The following is a 12,984-nucleotide window of genomic DNA, read 5'->3' on the forward strand; positions in this document are numbered from 1 at the left end:
TAATCACCAAAATGATAATCTTAACTATAATAATGTTTTTAAAATAAAATGCTAAATTGGGATATACTTGTCACCATTTTTTTCTCCTTTCAATACTGGTTCAGATGGAGAATCTTGATATTGATCAGATAAATTCAGTTTTCAAATAGAATGAAGATAGTTTTGAAATAAATTTAAATTTACAAGATTATTGTCATTTTGTGCTCCTCACTAGCTTCTATTTCGACATACATGTTCCTTTTGCTGTCTTAACCAACAGTTTGTTTTGGGTATAAACTAAATAATATGTGTAAGAATAAAAATTAGTACAGATTAGTGGTCAAATCCACAAGCAGCTAGCTGTGTTCAATTGAGTGATAAACCTAGCTGAATATCTGAATCATGAACACATTGATCTACTATTGCTACACGTACTTGCTTAGTAGGTATAAAAAGGCCCTCATTCTGTTCAGTTTTGGGGAGAAAGTACTGCAGTTGTATTTATTGATTTTTTAAATTGAAATTGAAACAGATGTGTTGACAGTCATTAATAATGCAAACTTCTCAGAGCATTGTGGAGACCTGTGGGTTTGGAAACTACCATTTACAAAATGTTGGATCTAGCCTAGCAGATTTTCTTTTGTCTTCATGTATTACATGGTACTCATGTTGACCTGCCCCCCACTTCTGCTGTTTCTCCCTGTGCTTTAGCTGCTCTCACTACTTTCTTTCCTCAGTTTGCTTTTTTGAAGCTTTTATTTTGCCTCTACTCTCTGTTCAAACTCGTTCTGTGATGCTAGCATTGCTCCTATCCCCTTGGATGAGGTCCTATAACTTTTCTGATCACTCTCTATTAATGAGAAGTCCTCAAATCAGTTCTAATACAAAAGCAGACTAAGTTCAATTATTAGTGGAGTCAATTCTGTGTAATTATTTAAAACTTCAAAATTTATTTAAAGCCAAAATTTCTCCCTTCCAAAGAAACTTGTACCTCCTAAATGTTGACCTACTACAGTGAGAAGGAGGGGTTAACTAATTTTTCTGACCTAACCTGACATGTTGACTACTCATCCAGCAGTCTTCAGCCCTCTAGGGTTGAAATAGGGGAGAAGGTGGCAGGAAAGTTCATATTGGGTTAATACCTGTTATGAGCTGTTTTTGATGCTGTCTGGACTGGACAGTTGTTTAGAGCTGATTCTTTTGCTAATGAATTCGTGTGTGCTTTCTTCAGAGCTACCCTATATTAATTATCTTTTGCTACACAGCAAATTACTTCAAAACTTACTGGCTTAAAACAAACATTTATTATTTCACAATTTCTGTGGATCAGGAATCTAGGCATGGCTTACCTGGACCCTCTGCCTCTATGTCTCTCACAAGATCATGGTCATCTTAAGGCTTGACTAAGGGATGGATTTGCTTCCAAGCTCCCTCCAGTAGTTGTTGGCAGAATTTCGTTTCTCATGAGTTATTGGCCTGAAGGCCTTATTTCTTCATAAGCTGTTGGCCACAGCTCTCCCTGGGTTTCTTGCTCTGTGGGCTTCTCCATAGAGCAACTCATGATATGGCAGCCAGCTTCTTCAGAGCAGGCAATCAAGAAGGCAGGAGTCAGCAAGATAGACTTAACATCCCATCACTTTTGCCATATTCCATTCATTAGAAGTAAATAACCAGATCCAGCCCACTCTCAAGAGGGGATTATACAAGGTCATGAATACCAGGAAATGAGGATTATTTGGAACCATTTTAGAAGCAGCCTACTACCCTACCACCACATATTCCTGAGATTATCTCATCTTTACTTCTCTTGATACAGACCAATGTATCCCTTGTGAATACTCACCTTGTCCAGTCCCTCACTGGATATGCACTGATACTTCTTTCTGCTGTGGTCACCTCACCTCCAGATGGCCTTCGTGGATAGGATTTAAGACAGCCTTCATACTGTCTCTAGCTAATGCTCTGTGGAAGGTTTGCATTCTTTACCACAAGAAACTCTTGGAGTGCAAGCCAGTCCTAGTGCAGTGCAGTCATCACCCATTTCACTCTGCCATCAGAGGAACTAACCAAGAAGTCCTGTACTCTTTCTCAGGATTTCTCAGACATGAGTCAAACACCAGTCTCCTGTGACTGTCAAGCTCTAGAAGACATATCTTAAGCTCTTCAAGTAGTCTTGTTAAAACTTCTTTCCCTAGGTCAAGATACTTAGGGAAAAGAAGCTTTTTTCCAAAAATTCACTCATAATCTCCATCTCTTCTCTTACCTTCTCCAACCTTTCTTTGGTCTTGTTTTGTTGTGCTAGAGCTAAAGTTTGCAGGGGGGGTTGATCACATTCTCTATAAGTCTGGAGTGATGGTTACCTCATTTTGTCAGGCAGACGTGATAACCACTGCACTACGGAAACCACACTCATTTTGGAATGTATTATCTATTGTCTTGAATCTTCAGTTGAAACTCAGGTAGTTCCATATCAACATCTGTTTTATCTGCTATTTGCTTTCTTCCTACTACTTCTTTGAAGGCATCTACCCTAGGTAATTGCCTGCAGTCACACTGTAACAAGAAAAGTTATAACTAATTTATTAAACTGTACAGTAAAACATAATAGAGAAAAGAGGGAGGAAAGATTAATAAAGAATGGGAAAGAGAAGAAGAGAAGGGAAAGTACTAAATACCTTCCTTTGTTTCAGATTAGAATAAGTAGATAAATATTGTCTTCATATTATTGTGTAAATATTGTCTTAATATTATTGTGTAAATGTTATTTTAATAGTGTTCTTGAAATATAAGTACTTACAGAATTAAAAATGAGGTATAAGATCTAACACAAAATAGTAGAAGGCAAAAATTAGCCCCAAATTAGAAAGATGTATTTATCAGACTTGAATAAAGCAAGAGGTAGCAATAATTTATATCAGATAAAGTAGAATTTAGAGAGAAAAAGCATATATTACATATCATTTTTTTGTTGACAACATAAAGCCCAATGAATTGACACTGAAAATAAAAGATGTGCCCAAACTGGCACAAATACTGTGAATTAGATTCACAAGTTTCTGAATTTTTACATGATTGTATTTCTTTACATTTGTTTTGATGGGGAAGGCAGGGTTTGGAGGCTATGAGTAAAGCAGTGAATTCTCTCTCCATTAAAATGTACTGTATAAAATTTTGCATAAAATTAAGGAAGTTTCACTGGAGGAAGACCAGCTAAGAATCTCTACTAGGAAAATGGGTAAGAGAAGGCTAACGTTCTGCAAATAGTTTCGTAAAAATTCAAACCAGGTTTAGAGCTATAGACTAATTCCAAACCTCCTTTGCAGTTGGAACAGGTCATCAAATAAGGATCTCATTCGTTCATAGATGAGCTGACTGTTTAGAAGAAATGTCGTCCTCAGCAGACACAGACATTGTGATCTGGAAGTTTAATTGTCCATTTGCTCTTTACCTACTAAAAACTCCATTCTTCCAATTTTTTTTTTTTAAATCAGTCTTGCTGGGGCAGGCCCTAAGCATCTGTATTTTTATTGGCTTACTGTTATTATTATTAAAAATAGTGTTTTGTTTATTTTAAATTTCAGAAGAAATGTAATTTTGTAGCACTACCATTCCTACTCCACTAAGGGAACTAGCACTGATAGTTTGGTGTGTGCCCTTCCTAATGTTTTCATATACTTACATAAGCATTCACATGCACGCATGGTTTTATGCCATGACCATTTTTTATTCTGCAGCTTGCTCTTTTCACTTGTCCTTGATTTACTGCTAGCTTTCCAAGTCAACATATAGATCTTGGCTAAGGATATGCCATAGTATGGCTGCATCACAGTTTACTTAACCATTCCTGTATTGATGGTGTGTTAGTTGTTTCTTCTTTGGCAGGAGAGCTTCAGTGAACATACTGGTTTATCTTTACATACTCATGCTCTTATTTCTGTAGGGTAGATTGTTCCTAGGAGTAGAATTGTTAGGCCATGTGGTACATATGTCTTAAATTTTATAATATATGCAGTCATATTAATTTCTTAAATGTTTGTAGCAATTTCTAGTCCTAGTAATTGTTTATGTGGGTGCTCTTTTCCCTATACTCACCATTAGGCACATTTTTAGCTTAAGAAAATAATTCATTGAAACCACAAAAGTAATACAAGGGAAAATATGGGAGAATTTTTTTGTACTCTTGGAATAGGAAAAACCTTTTACGATACAAACTCATAAGTCACAAAAGAAAAGATTAATAGCTTTTAATGTATAAAAATTAAGAATTTCTGCTCCCTCCCCAAAAATGTTGCATATGACGCCCAGACAAATGATAAATGGATAAAAAACATGTAACATATGGTAGGAAAAGGGCTGAGATAGATGATAGCCAGACATACAAAATGCACTTTTACTGATCAGTAACAAGAGTAGACAACAGCCCAGTAGAAAAATGGGCATTGGGTGTGAAAGAGCAGTTTATAAAAAACATGATACAAATAACTTTTTAATGTATGAAAAGATGTTCAACATCATCTATAATTAAGAAAATGGAAATGTTTTTCACATAGCAAATTTAGAGAAGATAGATATTATCCATTATTAGTAAAGATGTAGGAATATAGGGACTCACATTATTAGTGGAAGTACAATCTCTAATTGACAATTTGGTGGTTTTAAAAAATTCTTTTTTTGAATTCAGTTGTGTTTAAGCTAAAGAATTGTACATACGGTTTTAAAAACCAACCTCGGCTTATAATAAAGCACAGCAGTTTCCTTCTCATATTGATTTATTGACTGGAAGTATCTATTGACTTTCCATTTTAAGAGACATAGTTATAACCAACTTTTATACTACCTTCATCCTCTCTCCCCTCTCCTTCTATTTTTCACCAAAATATTATTATGAAATTTTTGAAACATACTAAAAGTTGAAATAAAGAGTGAACACCATACATCCATCACCTAGATTCTACAGTTAACATTTTGCTAGGTTTGTTTTATCACATTTCTATTCATTTAACAATTTCTGTTCATTTACCAATTCATCTTATTTTTTAATGTATTTTAAATTTATTTGCATGCATTATAATATTTCGTTCCTAAACACTTTAGCATGCATGTAGTTAATGAGAATTTAACATTTATGTACATTTTGGGGGTAAAAGTCACATACAATTAATGCGTAAGTCGTAAACATTCCATTTGATGAGTTATGACAAGTTTATATACCGGTATAACCCAAACTCGTATCAAGATATGAAACATTACCATCACCCCAGAAAATTCTCTCATGCCTCTTCCCAGTCAGTCACTACTCCTGCCTTCCCTCAGAGGTAATCACTGTTTAGATTTTTTCATCATAAATTAATTTTTTCTTTTGTAGAACTTCGTATAAATGGAATCATGCAGTATTTCATTTATACAATATTCCATTATTACTCTTATAGCTTCTGTCATTTAACATAATGTTTTTGAGAACCATCCATGCTATTGTATTCATTAGTACATCATTCTTTTTATTACAGAATAGTACTCCCATGTATGAATATACCACAGTTTGTTTAGCCATTCTCATGTTGAGAGACACATGGGCTGTTTCCAGATTTTGGCTATTATGAATAAAGCTGCTATATACATCCTTGTACAAATCTTTGTGTGGACATATGTGTTCATCTCTCTTGGGTAAATGTGTAGAGCATTGTGACAGTTTGGTATGTTAAAAGATATCCACAGTAGATACTACTGCACACCTATTAGAATGGCTAAAATTAAAAAGACTGGACATATCAAATGTTGCCTAGAATGTAGAGCAACTGAAACTGTCATATATTGCTCGAGGGAGTATAAAATGGTATAGCTACTTTGTAAAACAATGTGGACGTTTCTTACAAAGTTAATCCTATAACTTCACTATCACCAAGTTATACTACTCCTAAGTATTTATCCAAGAAAAATGAAAGCATATATTCAAAAAAAGGTACAAGAATGTTTATAGCAGTTTCATTCACAATAGCCAAAACTGGAAATAATATAAATGCCCATTATTGCATCAAGAGGAGAAAGGATGCAGTAGAACACTACTTGGCAATATAAAAGAATGTTAGAACTGTATTACTAATATGCATTCATCTCAAAAACACATTGAGCAAAAGAAGCCAATGACCAAAGACTTCTTACTATTTTTGTTTTTTAATTTTAAGTTCAAGAACAGGCAAAACTGACCTGTGATGATGGAAATCAGGGAAGTGGATGCCTGTGGTGGATGGGAAGTAACTGGTAGGGAGTATGAGGAAATGTTCTGAGATGACTTTAATGTTCTATACTTGATTAGGTGTTGGTTGTATGGGTATATACATGTATCAGATTCTTGTTAAATGTACATTTAAATCAGTATCTTCCACTATATATTTGACCTCACTAAAAATTAAAACAAACCTTAGAGACAAGTGTATTTTATACCTGTTCAAAATTAAACCTGTGTGGACAGTTGCTTAGAAGACTGAGGGAAAGTTGGGGGATTATGGAGATGAGGACATTGCAATTTAAAATGTGACTCCTGTTATTTAAAAAAAAAAATAGGCACCTGTGGATATAAATGAAGCTCTTATATGAAGATCATAAACCAAATCTCTCACTTTTTACTGTTCAGCCTGAGTTCTTCCAGTTGTCAGATCGGCTCTCCTCAGGTATACATGAGGTTGAGTCAATGCCCCACATCTGCTCCTCCTCCAGAATCAGCAGTGTAACATACTAATGAGGGACCTACCCCCTACATAGAGCCTACAGTAAGTTAAAAGCCCTGCAGTCTAAGTGCATCGTAGCCTCTCAAAATTACAATTTTTTTAAAGATGAAAATTGGAGTTTGTTCAGTTTCATTGAGTGACAAACAAAATGTCTTTCAATATAAAATTGTTCTAACAACTAACAGGTGATGGTTTTTATATTCTTAAAGATGATGAGGGACTGGTTTTCAGCATATATTTTTGAACATATTATTTTGGAAGTTATTTCATTATCATGTTTGGGGTCCTAACAAAGTGTTATTTTCAAATATTAAGTGGATTAATTAATTACCTGTTTATTAAGCCAAACATACTCCCATTTTAAAACTTCTTTCCCTTTTCTCTTGTGATTATTTCCTTATTCCATCGTGTGCTTCCCTGATCATCCTCTACAGTAAATTTGTTGACTCATTTGTAGGCTTCTCTTTATCTGAATCAATTTTATAACACGATCACTAGCTTTTTTCCCCTTTGTAATTTATCCTCACCTCATAAGCTTTCATAGGTAAAATGGCCCTTTTCCCTCCACATTCTTAGTCAGCTAGCCCCTACATCCTTCTTATTGGCATATTCAAAGAGGAGTTTGCTTATCTTTCTTATTTTCTTAAGCATTGAGACTCCTTTACACTATAACCTCAGAACACTTTTTCATAGTTATCTGTTATTGAAAGTGTTCTTTGATGTAGCTTTCTCTTCTTCATCACAGGCAGGGGCACTGATTCTCTCCATATGCAGATGTAGGCTTCTTCAGACCCTGAGTCAGTAAGGAAACCTTGGTCCTCGAGGAATATTTATTATGCATCTGCAGTGTATCGGGGGCTGCTTTAGGCACTAGAGTCACTGTGGTGAACAAAACAAGTTTCCCTCTCAGAAAGCTTGTTTTCTAATGTTAAGAAACAAATAAAGCTTAATGTCTGGAATATGCTTAGAATAAAAATAAAGCAGAATAAAAGAATAGAGAAAGACAGGGTAAGAGGTGCTGTTTTAAGTTGGATTGTAAGGGGAAGCCCTCTGATGTGCTTTTTGAGCAGAAATTTGAACAAAGTAAGGGAGTGAATGGACCATAAGCATTTTTGAGAGAAGAGATATTGCCAAGGGAGAGACCTTGTTATCTTTGCCTAGCCCTCTGGCTCTTAGGACATGTCATCCTCCACCCAACCCCACCCTCAACTACCACCTGGACTCCTACAATGCACGAAACCGCTAACCTACCACACAAATCACTTGAGCCACTGTGTGGAACTTCTTGCCTCTAGCATCTGTATTTTAATCACTTTCTATTCATCCTGTTGGTGAGACAGAGGATTCCTCAGAGGAAGAGGACACTGAATGCCATACAGGGCAACCTGGAGGTTGCACTCAGAAACAGTGTGAACAACCGGGGCAGTGGGAGGCAGACTTTGTAGTATCATAGAGTGGAGTTCCCACAGGAACATGTGATTTTCTTGTTTGAATAATTCCAAGGCTGTCAGGGAACGAAAACCTGCTACTCAGGAATAAGGAGAAACTGTACTTAGTCCCTTTGATGAGGAGGATTTTTTGACTAGGGGACTTTATCCACAGGAGCAAAGTGGGGAAGAGAACTTGCAGGTGGGCCATTCAGGACCATCCCAATTTTACCAAATGTTAAGGCTGCACATAATATTGAGTTTTTGGTCTTATACCACAGTCTGAACCAAATCATCTGTTTCATAATGAGTACTCTGAACTTACCAGCATCACAAGAGTTATCAGAGACTTCATTCTTGATTAAGATACGAACTTAGGTATCTGAGAATAATGAATAACAACTTAGTTAAAGTAACAATATAATGTTTTAAATTAATATAGACGGTGGTAACTCAGTTTTTTTAAAGAACTGTAACTTTTTAAAGGCATTTTTGTTGTTTGTTTAAAAACAAATTTAAGGGTTGGGGGGTTACTGCTCAGTGGTAGAGTACATGCCTAGCATGTACGAGGTGCTGGGTGCATTCCCCAGTACCACCATTAAAAACAAATAATTAATTAATTAATTAATAAACCTGATTACCTCCCCCCCAAAAAAATTAAAGGATATGACAGAGTCAGAACAAAGTCCAAGATTCTAGTGAGGTATGACATCTGATATCTGTGCAGATTATTCAGAGAGTGAAGAATAACCTTTTTACCATATCTTGTTAAGAACAGACAATACTCCAAGACCAGTTTGTTATTTTAACAGAAAACCAAATTCTGGTTTTGTATTAATAAATATTTGACATTAATGGATTTATAAGCTTTCCTTTTTTAATCTTATGAATAAATCCATCAAAACTGAGCCAGCTTTGGCAAACTTTTAATTTTTCACTGCATATTTTAGGCTATTATTTGTAGTTATAATCCAAGGCAAATTAATTTCCCTTTCCACATACCTTCTAAGGCTTTCAATATTCATCCAGATTTGCCCTTCATTATCCTCTTTCACATTTTGGAACAACCTAGATACTTTACTTCAAGTACAAAATTAATCTTTTCCCATTAATAAACAAGAACACATGCCATTCATTACCTTGCATACATGGTTGTACGTCTGGGTCACTGTTTTTCTTAGTATAGTCTCAGTCTCCATATTAATTATTACTTAACCCAAGTAACTAACTTATGTTTCACAGAGACATTGAGAAATTTCTGTCATATAGAAAGAAGTATTTTAGCAAACCAGCAAAGCTCATGGATACACATAATACACATATCCTTTCTATTACATGACATATAAAATTAAATCATATATATGTTAGAACTGTATTTGGTGACCAAGTATTCTGTCTTACTCAGAAGTTATTCAAGTTTGCAAAGATTATCCTTTATCTCAATTTAATATTAGTCCAAGGCCTTAAAGTTAACTTTTGGAAATTATAACACACCACAGAACATAATTACTGTTGACTTAGAGAAGTTTGTCAAAATTATAATTTAAGTTTACATTTTCCTAAATCTTAAACATTATACAGAAATAATATTAGCTTATCAGGAGATTTCAGAAGTTCAGATGTAAACTAGTATCTTCATGAGAAACTCAAATTTTATTTTTTAAATTTGCTTGTATTACACTGTATAATGGTTAAAAGACATATAGTTGTTTTTAAACCAAAATTATCAACCAGTGTGATTTCTTCAAGAATTCACTTTGATTACTTAAATTTGGATTCTTAAATGAAAATGCTTCTGAGCTAACAGTTTCTGTGAGAAGAGTTTTTTCCTTAAAAGGCCACCCCATTTAATATAGTGTAGTACTCCTTTGATAAAAAGAAAATTGGACATTTTATACATTTTTGAAAGTATTAGAAAAATAAACATGCACTGATGCAATTTTGCAATTGCAGTGCAAAAATCCTGCAGATTTAAGCAGACTTTCATTAATCACAAGAAACAAAGACAACTCAACCACAGGAACCACAGCTGGAAGATGGAATGTCATAACGTGTATTGAAAACAGCTGGATGTTTAAAACACTGATTCTAGGGCCTAACCCCCAAAGTGTCTGAATCTGTTTATCTGGGTTCTGGACTGAGAACTAGCATTTCTAGTGAGTCCCCACATGACAGTGATGGTGAAGGTCCAGGAATAACACTCTGAGAACAAGTTTTCTAGGCTACCTCCCTCCAGGCCCCAAGTCCACGGGGCTGTAGAGTTGTAGACTCCAAGAGATAGAACCTCAGTTTCTAACTGACATGTCTTAAGTGTCTCTGCAGTGAGCAAAGCAGACAAACAAAGATCAATAACAAAAAGGCCACCATATTTGAAGTACTCTACATTCACTTTAAACTTCCTGGGGATTCTTACGTCCATCCCTTTATATTAGATTTCTGTAAGTCTATTAGTATCTACAAATTAATTTTAAAAAGAGCTCTTTCATTTTAAGAAATTTATATCTAATTTGTTAATACCCTTCTCAGAAGTTGGAAAATGTTTCAAGCTCACACAAGGAATATATACAAATATATACACACTGAGAGCTTACGGCTTCAGGTCTACAACTTCAGCTACAAGTTAAAGGAAACACAAAATATGCTCACTGATCTAGATCTTAAAGGGCTTTTCTTCTCTCCAGTAGAAGCAAGACTTATTTTTCTACAAGCCAAAAAACTAATGTGCCTGATCCTTTGCCCTGTCATATCCGAAAAAGAATAGGTCTCTATCCTCCTATTGTGGGAAATAACACATTGACTGTGTGCAAACCAGAATCAGAACCAAACATAGCCAAGAACCAGAAATAAAAGTGAAAATAAAAGTCAGGGAAACAGACACAGTAGAAAAACAGAAACTCCGAAGATCAAGTTCTGTTGCTGCTTGGTATTCACTCTAGATGCCAAAAGAAACAGTGCCTGGGAGGTGCACTCTTTAATTGGTTCAAGAAGTTGTATCCACTTGAACAATTGGTATAATTCCAAAATTGTCAAAGTAGAATTTTCAGAACAGTCAAAAACAAGACTCTTAATAAAATATAGTCAGTGCATGTCAACATTTATTTAACACCTTTATGAGGGAACCAGCATGATGGTAAGGTCACTATTTTTGACAATATTTATCACAGGGGGAATGAACTCAAATATTTAGAGGGGCCAGGCAAGCAGTGTAAGTAAGGGAAGCAGGCGTTTACATCATTACCTAGAGAATGGTGGGGACTGTAACCAACTTGAGAGAACATACCTTATCTAAAGGTGGCAGCTGTTGATCATCTTCAGCTAATTGTTGCCTTCTGGGAATGCAGGCTGAGTGTTGCCTAGCTCTGTCTTCAGTATTTTTTTTCACAGAAACTATTAATCTGGATTTTAATTTGAATCTTCCAGTTTTAAAGTGTTGATAACTAATTCAGTTTTTAAAAAACACTGTGTGAGCCAAACAAAACATATCTTCAGGCCAGAAATGGCACAAGGACCATCAGTTTGCAACTTCTACAGTAGATGTTAGTTACATAACATAGCAAGGAAGAATTTAACCAAAAGTTGTGTTTTTTTTTTTAAGAAAAGTTTTAGAAGTTTTTTTAAAAAAAAAAAAAACCATTCACTTTCAGTTTTCCCACAAAAGTGAAAAAAAAATGGTGCGATAGTGTTTTGTCAGCTAGCAATTCAGTGTCTCACATACATAGACATGCATTTCCATTTTAAGTTCTATTTGTCCATTTACAATATAGTTATTCATTTTCTGGAGATCTGTTTCATAACTGAATATTCTTAACACTACTGAACTATAAATTTTAAAATGGTTAAGATGGAAATTTTTATGTTAATGTATTTTTTACCACAGTAATATATGTGTGTGTGTGTACATATGTAATTGAATATAAATTGAATTTTATTCAAAATGAAATTATTGTTTAACATTGTCTTTGTAGGGTAGTGTATTAAATATAACACATTCAAGGTTCACACAGAAATTGTATAGTAGGTAGCAGGGGAAAGCCTAGAGACGAGATATTTTGAAAGGCTGCTATGATGGCCTTCTCAAAAGATCACAAGAACTTATTTTAGGGAACTAAATTTACTAATGGGAATGGTGATTAATTTGGAGACATTTCAGGAGCCAAATTGGCAGAATTCAGTGAAAAACAGAATATGGAGCTTGAAGAAATAATAAAAGATTAAGGTTTCTTTCTTGGTAACAGAGTATCCCAGTACTTAAGCTAGGAAACAGAAGCAGATTCAGAGAAAATTCAGTTTTAGACAAGGCATGGAATTTCGGGACTTGAAGGAAACCTAAAGATTACTTAGTGCAGCTATCTCACTTTACAGAAGTGAGTCATTAAGTGATACCTTTGATATCACAATTTAACTCAGAAGTAGGACTTAACTACAGATTTCTAGAGTCAAAGTCCATCTTTCTCAGTACGCCAGAGCATCTGCTGTGTGACACATGGTTCATTCAGTTCAGAGATGAACTTGTGATGGTGTAGTAATCCTCAGGCTACTACCATATGTTAGTTAAGAAGACCTGCAGATTTCTTCAAGACGCTGATACCAGAACCTTTTCCTTCCCCTCTAAACTACGTATGTGCCTCTTCTATGTGTAGCCTTTTCTTTAGCTCAAGCTGCTTGTAGGACTTGTAAATGGAAATGGTTTATAGGCATTTGTAATTTCATGCCTGGGGTTCAAAGGAAAGGTTGAAGATTTGAGAGTCTAGGGCCATTTCTTGATACATGCTAAGGAATTTGAACTTTATCCTATTAGAAGTTCTCAATCTCAGCTGTACATAAGAATTAGTAGGTCTGGGGAAGGACTGAAG

General features: G+C 35.1%; 1 protein-coding gene across 1 annotated transcript in view; it reads left to right on the forward strand.

Moving 5' to 3' along the window:
* The window catches only part of HDGFL3 (HDGF like 3), a 59,695-nt gene that overhangs the window by 21,788 nt on the left and 24,923 nt on the right, over positions 1–12,984 (forward strand). The gene's annotated exons all lie outside the window — the stretch shown is intronic.

This window comes from Camelus ferus, chromosome 27 (assembly GCF_009834535.1).
Source record: "Camelus ferus isolate YT-003-E chromosome 27, BCGSAC_Cfer_1.0, whole genome shotgun sequence".
NCBI lineage: Eukaryota > Metazoa > Chordata > Mammalia > Artiodactyla > Camelidae > Camelus > Camelus ferus.